Genomic DNA, 12,875 nt, shown 5'->3' with positions numbered 1-12,875 from the left:
GCCACCAATTTGTTTGGTTGGAAGTGTAGCATGGTGCGCGGTGGTTCCACTCATTTGTTTCCATGTTGTTGAGTGACACCAACCCGATAGAGTTTTGCGACAATTTGGAATGCAACAACCTATTCCCAAGTGTTCTTCGCAACCACTGAATATCCATGGCTTACCGCTGAAAGACAAACAAGATGAAAATTGGGGACAATTGTTCGCCCCAATGATGAGTCAATGGAACAATCGAGCTGAGTTTAGGGTCGACGTTTATCCCCGACAAGAGGGCTTATTGAGTTTTAACTCCGACTACATGGTCTGATATAGGCGAAAAACGAAGATATTTGTCGACCCAAAGAATGCAAACACAACTACATTGGTATTTATTTGTTTTTGAATATTTAAGTTCAAATTATTTTTTAAAGCATCGACATTAATTTCCTCATCCTAATAATTGTAGGGTGAAGTTGCGGAGACATTACAGTATATGGTGTCACCACAAGGGAGGAACACATGGACAGTTGATGATCTCGTGCCCTATATGGAGAAGATAACGATTTTATCCAAAGAGCAAGAGAAAATCACTAAGCCTGTGGCACATGGTCCAGTATCAGAGCGTTGATTTCCACCACAAGAGTTTCACATGCTTCAATCAAGTGTTGAAATTCGAGGTTTTGGCAGACGAAGGGAGACTGTTGAAGCGCAAGAATTTTCCCAACAAATGGAGGAGCGTGGCCATGAAATGTATTACATGCCACCAACATTTTCTCAGTATCCTTCATAGATGTATTAGTATCCTTTTGAAGGTCATGACACTGATATGTCTGCAAGCGAACATTCGTATGGTGGTGTTGCAGAATCACATCCTCATTTTTCATGGCCGACTATGACCCCTTCGCAGCAACATGATGCCCCAATGGCAACACCTAACACCCCATTAGCTCCGCAATGGAATGTACCCGAAGCAATACCTGATATGGGTGACTTATTAGGTGTTGATTTGCGTCACGAATTTTCTGTTGAGGCTGAGCAAGTAGAAGCAGGGAGACATCGCGGCAGAAGAAATCCTGATCGTCAAGCGCGAAGATGGGATCGACCATGTAGCACATCCTCACGTCATCACGGACACCATAATGAATGATTTTCATGTCTCTGTTTAACTTTGTTTTTGTATGTTTGTCATTTGAATTTGACACTTAATCTATCGTATCTCATTTATTAAGGCTTACTAATGGATACAGTTTATGTCGCGCATCAAACTATAATAATAAATAAAGTTTAAAAAAAACTATAATAACGATAATAACTAATGGTACTAACTAACGATGAACACCAATGTCATATGCGCACTATGATCCACATACTTCATTGGACTCCTCATTAACTATAAGGTTTAGGGGTTAGGGTTAGGGCGTATAGGTTACGTGTAGGGTTTAGGGTTAAGGTTGACGAGTGTAGGTTTGGGTTAGTGTTAAGGTTGACGAGGGTGGGTTTGGGTTAGGGTTTAGGGTTTAGTGTTTTATGGTTTAGGATTTAGGGTTTAGGGTTTAGTGTTCAGGGTTTTAGGGTGTTAGGGTTTATGGTTTTGTGGCTAGGGCCTAGGGTTAAGGTTTAGGGTTATGGTTCTTGGGTTAGGGTTTTGTGTGTAGGGCTTAGGGTTAAACTACACAAGCCATTAAGAAACCGCTACATTCCAAAATAAGTAATGTTAAAAAAATAACTAAACCAATACAAGTCACTTGTGAATACCACAAAGTAAATACATTGAAGAGAACTTAAACCAATACAAGTCACTTGTGTAACATACATCAATCAATTAACTGAAAAACTCACACGGTCAGATATCATTGGACATCGACGCCTGTTGTGCCCTTCTGCTCCACAGTTACTACATTTTTGTCGGTGCTCAGATGGTTCGACCCAATCCATCTCATTCCTTATCCTTGTTGATTTTGGCCGACCTTTCGCACGAATTGTAGTTAGGTCAGGAATAAGTGTCCATGTGTCATTAGAAGGAGAAATAGCCGTTTCATTCCCAAGAGGCCACCATTGTGCGGAGTAAGCTTTTAAGATGTGCTCATTTGTGTAAACAACATCTATATATTGGTAGTAGTTCATGCTCACGTAACCACAAGCTGCAATAATGTGTGAACATGGATAGTGAAGCGCAGAATACTTTCCGCATTGACAATAATGACCATTCAAGTTAACTGCCCACTTTTGTCCATCACGTTGCGTGATAGGATTGAAGGTCTCTTCTACTTCAAACCTTGTCGAGTGGATATCATACACGCGAACGATGTGCGAATAAGCTTGTTCTTGATTTTTTCTAAGTTCTTTAACAAGCTTAGAACAATATACTTGGCCTTCATTTAACTGTCTTTGGGCTTGGCGGCCACGATCAACAAAGTACTTTTGACACCTACTATATGTTGATTTGACCAACGCTGTTATCGATATGTTGCGACAATCCTTCAAAACCTTATTTATACATTCTGAGAGGTTGGTTGTCATGTGGTCATATCAATGTCCTTCTCTATCATAAGCCATCGTCCATTTGTCCTTTGAAATGCAATCAATTCATGTTGCTATGGTTGGACTCAGTTGACGGAATTTTTCCAAATTTTGATAAAAAAATGTGCTTGCAAGGAGTGTAGCCTGCATGAAATTAGTTAGCAACACCAATTTTAACTATATATGAAACTTAAATTAACGTAACCATTATAAATGAAATGTTACCCAATTTCTTCAACATTTCTTTTTGTTTGGCATTATTGAATTTCCGATTGAAGTTGCTTGCTATGTGTCACACGCAGTAAACATGATAACCATGGGGAGGTTGCCAACCAAGTGCTTCATTAGCCACAACAGACTTTATACTCGCGTGACGATCAGATATGAGACAAATACCATTTTTTTCTGTGACATGTTCACGCAAGTGTGCCAAAAACCATGACCACGCTATTAACGTCTCACCTTCGACCACAACGAATGCTAGAGGAAGGACACCACCATTTCCATCTTGTGATGTGGTCATTAAGAGGGTACCACGGTATTTTCCGTACAAATGTGTGCCGTCAACTTGTATGATTGGCTTACAATACTTTAAAGCCTCCTTACATTGACCAAAAGTCCAAAACACTCTATGAAACTGACGGTGTTCGTGACTAACCGTATTCCCAATAATAAAATCGTCATGTAGTATTTGAAAATATGATCCAGGAGAATGATTTCGCATGTGTGTTAGCCACGACGAAAGTTTCGCATATGACTCTTCCCAATCGCCATATTCAATTGCAATGGCTTTTTGTTTTGCCAACCAAGCTTTCTTGTACGACACCTTGTAGGCAAATTCACTATTAATCCTCTCTTGAATCAAAGAAACTTTTATTGATAGATCTTCTCTGATCATGCCTGTCAATAAAATAACAAAATTTAAATGACAATTAACGCAAAAGTATCATAATATGAACATAAAATACGTACCTACTACACAAGTGACAATTAAATCTGAATCAAGCTTTTCGTGATCTTGTGTCATGGTCATATTGAGACATGTGTGTGGTCCACCCCATTGTGTGACTTTCCATGAATCAGTTTTTTTAGATAAAATTGCCCTCATATAGAAAGGGCAAGGACACTCTGCGCTTTTATTCAAGCAACAAATGACATACTTGTTTGATTTGCTTTCAAGAACTTTGAAACTTTGATGCATCTTCATAACATATTGTTTGACTGCATTTTTGACCGCATCTTTACTATCAAAATCCATGCCAACATATAATTCTTGGCCAACATTAAAACTTGATGGCATCTCCAAACCACAAATGTCCTCCTCATCAGGATGACTCCAATTGATATTGTTATAATGCAAAGCATCATTCCAAAATGGATTTTGAATTCCTTGGGCACCTAATAGTTCAAAATAAAATTTCAAATCATACTTATTTAGCATTAAATACAATTGTCATCAAATGATAAATGTATTCACCAATTTTTTTATACAGGAAATTATACCTTCTACTGGGTGAACAATTCTTACTGGTTGAATCATGTCGGTGACTTCATCGTCTGTATCAGATATACCGTCAACACTATCATCTTCGTCTAAAGACTCTTCAACGTATGAGTTAGACACAAGATAATCATCATCATCATCTTCATCACCATGTAAATTGCTCACATTTCTTGACGGTTGCGCCTCACTATTAGATAAATTATTTCCACATGATGTAAGAGAATTTGCAGAATGAAACATAAAACCACCAGCCACATCCTTTTCTATGTACAATTCCAAAATTGACATTTGTTCTTGTTGTTGAAAACTTTGGAGCATGGTTTCAACATCTTCGTCTTCACAAATTTGCAAGGCAATATATTTTCCTGACACTAAAAATCTACAACTGATAACAAAAATAATTTCATTATTTTCTAACTTTACCTTATCTTCAATTTTTTTCTTCAAAGTATTGAAACTAATTCCACATTTAATTTGAATCATTTTTTTTTACTGCCTTCAAATATTACACCATCATTCTCTTTATATACCCTTTCATTGAAATACAACATTGTTATAATCGAATTCATGATGTACCTACAAAAACAATATTTGAAAACTTTAAATAATAAAATGGTAATCACTAAAAGTCCCTTTACTGGGACTTCACATTAAAACTTTATTTTAAAAAAAATTATTAACTTCAAATAAATTTCATGATAGACACTTAAAAAACATGAAGGATTTCAAGGTAGTAATTTTAAAGGCAAAATAAATCATGAACGAAGCTAAAATAAAAAAGGTAATTAAAAAATTACTACAAATATATTAAAATAAATATGATACCAGAAAGAACAAAGCATCAAATAACAAAAGTTGAACGCTCATAAATTTTTAACACACCAACAACACATGAACATCAACCTAATATAATTAAAAAATACTGCAACTTCATATTAAAAAAAAAATCCATACTCAAAATCCTTACTTCAAATAAATATGATCTACAAAATTTTTTAATTTTAAACACACTTGAAAGTACAACTTTCATCAATTTTTAACACACTAACAAATCATTACCAACCTAATGTAATTAAAAAATACTAAAAACTTCATATTCAAAATATTTTTTTCGGACTGAAAATATTTTCTTCAAATAAACATGATGGCACAATTTTCTTTTTTATTTTAGACACAATTTTACTTTAACCTTCACAAATTTTTAACACGAACAACCATATGGAATATAAAACTAATTTAATTAAAAATAATAATAAATAATTCACATTCAAACTTTATTCCAGCCTAAAAAAATTACTTCAAAAAAACAATTTGATACCACACACAATTGTTTGATTCAGAATTGCAAACCTTTAAGCTTGACAAATTTAAACTTCAAGAAGGCAAATTTTTTTAGGATTTCAGGAAGTTTTGAAAAATGAAAAGGAAAGGAAGTTTCAAAACGAAAGGAAGTTGCAGGGCTGAAAGCTTTGAATACACACGTATTTAAAGAGCCTAAATCGCCGAAGGGATTGGCAACTTGCACTCAGCCTAAGTCACCAATGGCAGTGGCAACTTCCTGCCACTGCTGAAAAGCAAAGCTAGGTCCAGCTACGTCTGAAAAAGGTGCCTACCATGCATGACCAAATCACTAGTCAAACTGGCGATTTCCACCTACCTTGGTCAAATCGCCAATGGTGATGGCGGGACCAGCGCAAATCGCCAATGCTAATGGCGTTTTCCTCCACGTGTTGATCCATGGCAAAGTCGCCAGTCCAAATGGCGTTTTTGTATGTGTAAAAACAGCACCCCTAGGGAAAAAGTTTAGAAACAGACCCAGATTGAAAAATTGTTTCTAAAAGAACCCCTATTAGGGCAATTTTCCGTTGGGCTAGAGCTTCATTTCTAAAAAATAACCACTCACTATCATTTTGATAGTTAGGCTAGCCTATTCTTTTGACTAGGCTAGAATTGTCTTCAAAATATAAAGTGCTACTGACTTGTTTTTGGCCCAGCGAACACTAGTTTTAGCTAGGTCATAATTATTTCGGAAAATGATTTGTTTTTAGCCTTGTTTTCAGCTGGACGAGACTTTTTGTTAGCTGAGTCAATAGTAGTTTTATGCTTTGACTTTGATCCTGAGTTGTTCCAAAACCCAACTCCAAATTCTATATATCAACACATTAAAAACATAAGACTAAATTAATTCCAAATTTACATAACTAAATATATACCTAAAAACTAAATATTTTTAACTAAAAAGAGGTAAAAACAAGAACTTAAAAAGGATAAATGAAATAATTGCATTTATATATGTAGTTAAAAGAGAATACTCTCATAAATATAGTAGTCATGGTTAAAGTATCCTTTGCATTCGGCTAGCTGTTAAGTAAAATTTTCGAGAGAAAGAAAACTGTAAAATGCTATTTGGTTCCTTTATCTCTTTTTGAGTGTGTTTGATTGAAACCAAGGAAATAAAAAAAAATATAAGTAAAATAAAAATATTTAAGTTAAATTACAGGATAAAAAATATGGGATTTACGTGTGTAGGATACATCTTATTTCTTCTCTTTGTATCTCCTTCTCTCCTCTACTAGACACACTATATGGCTTTCATAAAGTGGCTTTTCTCGCAGGAGAGACATGCATTTTCCATGTTCCTCCCTGAGCACTTTTCATGCACGCGCTGGGCCAGGGAGTGTACCGCTTCGACTATGCCCATCTTCTGGTATTCTCTCCTTGTTTTCTGAAATTTCATTTTTTCATTATACTCCTTCCAATCCATAGTCATTTAGATTATTTTACATAAATAAAAAAATAAATGAATAAAAGTAAAAATTTTATAAAATTAATCTTATATCATTATTGTAGTAAAAAAATTCTTTCAAATTAAGTTATCATTTTAGTTTTTTAATGTAATATTAATTATTATTTTTCATTTATATCCCTGATAACTATAATTATGTTGCATCAATTTTAACAAAGAAAATTAACAGTAATAGAGTTAATTTAATAAAATTATTATTCTTTGTTATCTATTTATTAATTTTTCTTAGTCTATAAAAAAATAAACATATAGGATATAATGAGAGGGAAGAAGTATTAAAAACTATTCTTGCATTGAAATTCTCAAGTTATCTAATGACATATTAAAATAATATCGATATACCAAAAAACATTGTGAGTGTAACAATAAAATATTTTACGAATATGAAAGGTAAAATGTATTTTTAGGTTATGAAAATATGATTAACATTAATTTTAGTTATTTATGCTTTTTAGTTTTGATTCTAATTAATAAGTTTTAAATTTTTATGCATTTAAACATGTAAGGTGAGATGCTACTTTTTTTATATAAAAAAATAGACAGGTTGAATTCCAAGGATTTATTAGAATCAAGATAGACATGTAGTCTAAAAAAACGTTTATCATATATTACTTTAAATATCATATATTACTTTAAAAATGTAACTAAAAAATAAAAACTGTGTTTCATAACAAGCGTCAACCTCGCGGCCTCACCCATGATTAGGGGCAAGCCAAATTATTTGTGAATTATTTAAATATGACTCGTTAATTACTTGTTCAAACTTGTTTTTTAATTAAATAAATAAATTTAAGCTTGACTATTCAAATGAGCAAAGTCTAAGTTTTGAAAGCTCAATATTAAATACTTGTAAATAATTCATATTACATAAATGATATTTTTTTATGAAAACGGTTTGTCTCTTAAAATAACATTAAATTAATTATGTAATACATTTTTTTTATTAATTTTTTAAATTTCACTTATCACACATTATATGCTGATTTTTCTATTAGTAGATGATTATCTAGTATTAAAACAATTATTAAATATTATATAGATAAAGTTAAAAAATAAATTTTTTAAAAAATTCATAAAAAATGAAGTTATAAATTAGCTAAACAATATAAACTAAGATTAATATTTCTTAATAAAACAACTCCAAACTTTTTATTAATTATTAATATTTTTCACAAGTAAAGCCTAAACTTCAGAGTTCGACTAGGCTCTTTTACACCGGAAACCATGATTATTATGGAGTATTGTGCATTTCAGTCCAAACAAAGAGTTACTCTCTCTTCTTCTTTTTTTCACTTTACTTTTTTCTGCTATATATACCAATCTCTATCAAACTAAAGCTCATTGTCATTGGCCTTTTCATATTCTTGAGAGAGCCACTCCCTCTGTTATTATCCACCGTAGAGCCATGGCGCTGACACGTGCCATGCTCATGCTAGCCATGTTCTTAGCTCTGGTGGCAATTATCTCCGCAGGCCAAGCCTCCTCCCCTGCACCCGCACACACAGGATCAAGATCAACACCTCCTCCCACCGCTTCCCCAGTTTCATCACCGCCTGAAAGTGCCCAAAGCCCAGGCCCAGGCCCATCTGCCACGTCACCGTCATCAATATCTCCGTCGCCTTTGCCACCGTCCATTGCAGAACCTCCGGCGCCATCAACTCCGAGCAACGCCTTCCTTCATGGAACCACCACCACCTTGGCCCTCACGCTACCACTCTTTGCAGGGGTACTTCTTGCTTAAACCCTAGCTCCACTCTTTCAATTTTATTAGATTCACATTTATATTTGTATTTCCCTACCTTTCTCTGCCATGCGTTGCATGCAAACTAGTTGTACTACTACTCCTGTCATTTCTTACGTTACTGTAGCATTTCGTAGCTGACTGAATAATTAATAAGAGAGATTTGGTTATTTCTCTTAATTTTACATAAGAGTACGCATAATTCTTAATTAATCGTCTATCTGTTCATCACTTTATCTTATTTGATATCACCACCCCTTATTGTACGTGAAGAGAATTCTTTTAAGTAATTGACGTGAAATATTAAATAATTAGTGGGGAAATGCAAATCAAATCTATTGTAGACAGTGTTAGTGAGTAGTAATGGTATATATTGCATTTTTTTTTTATTTATTGAAAGATTATATGGTACCATAGAAAATTTAAGGATTTTGGTAAGAAAATCTCTCTTTCCCTTTCTCTCTTGCTCTTTTCTTTAGTGTACTCAAACGCATTTAAAATCATTAGAGTTCCAGGGATACTATACAAGGTTTTAAACTGCGGTTGTGATTCTGTGACATTTATCATTAGTGTGGGAAATTGTTGAGAAATATGACAACCATTGCGGTTGCAGACTCCCAAATACCTTGATGTTAAAACTGAAATCGTAGTGGTGGACCATTTTTTAAAGCCTTGATATTGTAACTACTCTGTTTTTTTGTTATTAATTAGTCTAGCTAGTGGGCGTGGCTCCAACTGTATGGTGTATGTTGAAGTGTGGGAGGTGCATAGATTTCTTGCTTTCTTGGTAAGCAACTACAGGGTGCTTGATATGGTCTAGCAAGTGGTATAACTTTTGTGGTTAATATGATGGTAGTTGTGCATGTGGGGGAGAGGGAGGAATGGGAGAGAGATAAAAAAAGTTAGATGCTAGCTGTTCAAGGAGGAATATGTGTGGGAGAAAAGCGTTGAACCTGAGTTTGCTTTGGTTTTGGAGATGAGGCACTCTAAAATTGTGAGAATAGATGAATGGAAAGTAACCAGAGGTTTCGGGTTAGAATCCATAGTACGTAGTTACTTCAAATATTCGGAGGAAAAACTTTGTTCTGATAGTGATTCTTCCCAACTCAAATAGAGTTTCCTCTAATGAAAAATACTTTGGTGTATAAAAAAAAGGACGAATGAAAGGTGAAGTAAACGGAACGACTAGTGGTGACAGAATCAAAAGAGGGTGGCATCGGTAGTGGGGCTTCTCTTGTGGCAATTCAACGTGAGTAGAAAGTGATGAGCATTTGTAACCAGAAAAGTAAAAGAAAGTTACGTGCACGGTGCACATGTTTCTGTCTTGGCCAAACGATTTTAGAGGAAAGAGATTAGATAAAAACACAATGCATACAAACATCCCTCCCATTTACAACACATTATTGTGATCATTTTAATGACTATGATAAATAAAAGACACGAGTGTTCTTAGTTACGTTCTTAACATTATAATTAACTCTTCTCTTAGGCCTTTTATATTTTCTAAAACTTCATGTAAGTCATTTCTTGTAAATAATTGCATCTGCAGAGGCCGTGAATTTGGTACAATCAAAACCATTATAGAGTTCTTTCTCAAAAGGGAACGACACTATGATCACAGAAGAGAAATTCCTCTGGGCATGGGACTACTATAACATTCCCATTAGCAATTGATCCAATCCAACGAGAAACAAGGACAGGCTTGTTTCCTTCATGAAACATTACATGGTCTCCAAAATCATTCCAAGTTGCACCACTGATTTGATTCCTTTTAGGATTTGGTCCAACACTTGCTTGCAGTGTATCCATTCTTTGAGTGACCCTCCTCTACCTTGATGACCTAATAGGATTCTTTCACAAACACATTAAATTTTGTCCACACTCTTTTGTGAAGTCTTTGTTCTGCTTCCGCAACGCATAGCGCGCCTAATTTGTGGGATAGATGTTAGCATTTCGATTTGGTTTAACTTGCAACAAGTCATCCCAACAAAAGATAAAATAAAGATGTAATTCAGTATGGTTCATTTAATATAACATTAAATTCGAATCAAATTAAATTAATTTTTTGTGATTTGGTTGAGTTTGGTTGTACATTTTTTTTATAATATTATCACAATTTAAAATTTATCAATTAAATTTACATAATTATTATGTTATATGTTTAATTATTCATTTAGTTCCTATAATTTTTTAATTTATCCATTTTAGTCTCTATTGTTAGTCCCTGATGTTTACATTTTAATTCTAAAAAGATCATTGTCATTAATTTTTTTTAACTCCATTAGTTAAAGAATTTTAACGACAAAGATCTTGTGGGAATTAAAATATAAACTTGAGAGACTAAACAATCCTTTTATTAACTATAGAGATTAAAAAAGATAAGTTTAAAAATTATAGGAACTAAATGAATAATTAAATCTGTTATATTATTTTAAAAATGAAATTATTTTTTTATTAAATTTTGTTTAACTTATTTTAGTTGATTTTTTTTTATTTTTACTTCTATTTAGCATTAATATAAAATGATATTATCAACTTTTTTTTAAATAATAGTAATATGTGCATCACTTGATATTTAACACTATTACTACATCTTTTTTTAACATATGAAAGTAAAATATGTATCTTGAATATAAAACAAAGAGAAATTAATAAGTTATTTAATACTTATTACTAATTATCAATATAAAAAATATAATTGCAATATGCAGTTTGTTCGGTTTAAGTGATTTTTAGTTTTTTTGGATCGATTTAGTAACTTACAAATGATTTGAGAAACACACTCCTTTATTCCTATTCATAAGTGTTCATTTGAATATTTAGTGCAAAATATAATATTAATATAGGTTTCATACGAAAATAGTTTAAAATTTAAATTTTATTATTTTTAATTTGTTATATTTTTATAATCTCATATATTATCATTTAAAATATAATATATAAGATTAAATTCTATTTTCACATAAATTAGAATACTTATATTTATATAAGTTTTATTTTTATTTTATATATTATTTATTTTTATTTTATATATTATATTTATTTTTATTTTATATATTATATTTATATTTTAAAATAATGCTTGTAATTTAGTCACCATATTTTTTATTTATATTAAGATATTCATGTTATTTATTATAAAATAGATAAAAAAAAATATCATCAATAAACCGCATACATAAATATTTTTAAAAATAGGAAATATTGTCATTTTATTTAATTACGCATCTTTACTATATAATTTAAATCTTTAAAAAAATTACATACTTAATTAAATAAATTTAAATATAAATAAAAATAATATTATAATAAATAAAAAGAATATATTAATATAAGTAAAAAAAATAATGTCATTAAATCACATATATAAATATTTTAAAAGATAATAAAATACTGCATTTTTTTAAATTATAATTTATATAAAAAAATACATTAAAGATAAAATTTATATTATATCGTTAATTTTTAAAATAAATTTTGAATAATGTGATAAAAAAATACATAAGATTATAAAAATATAATATATAAAACAAAAATAAAACTTATATAAATATATATTCTAATTTATGTGAAAATAGAATTAAATCTTATATATTATATTTTAAAAGATAATATATGAGATTATAAAAATATAATAAATTAAAAAAATAATAAAATTTGAATCTTAAACTATTTTCACATAAAACTTATATTAATATTATATTTTATACCGAATATTTAAATGAACAAATGAGTATAGTGATAAATGAATGTGTTTCTTACTTTAAGGATTATTGTTTTAGTTCTTTCTGAGACATTTTTAAAGTTCTTATTTTTTAAGAAAATGTTAATTAGGATTCACATAGTGAATTTTAAAATATATGGAGACTAAGATAGTGATAAAATATGAATATTCTAGTCTCGATCAAAATAAATCAAAAATCCTTGAATTTGAAGCATGCTTAATGACTTCACAACATACAACCTTATATTAAAATTCAACATTGTATTTGTAGAAAATTAGGGACAATGAGGACTCAGATATAGACAAAAAAAAATTATTAGGTGAATTGAATATCATAAGCTCCTTAGGATGACAATATATTTCAAAATTCAGAGAATTTTTATAGAAGTATTTACTTTACATATAGTTGCAAAATTCACATCAATAGTGAAATTTGAATTCATGTCGATGAATGGTATTTATACCAATTGGATAGATCTTCGTTGACTTATTACAACGACCCTAATTCCATGGTTTATATACATACAACCTTACCCATCTCAAAAAGCTTAAGCTGATAGGTGTGGACGTGTGGTAAAATGAATGATTTTATGAAAGGTGC

The sequence above is a fragment of the Glycine max genome, chromosome 5, assembly GCF_000004515.6.
Source record: "Glycine max cultivar Williams 82 chromosome 5, Glycine_max_v4.0, whole genome shotgun sequence".
NCBI classification, from domain to species: domain Eukaryota; kingdom Viridiplantae; phylum Streptophyta; class Magnoliopsida; order Fabales; family Fabaceae; genus Glycine; species Glycine max.
The sequence above is the reverse complement of the archived record's forward strand: the minus strand, read 5'-3'. Positions refer to the sequence as shown.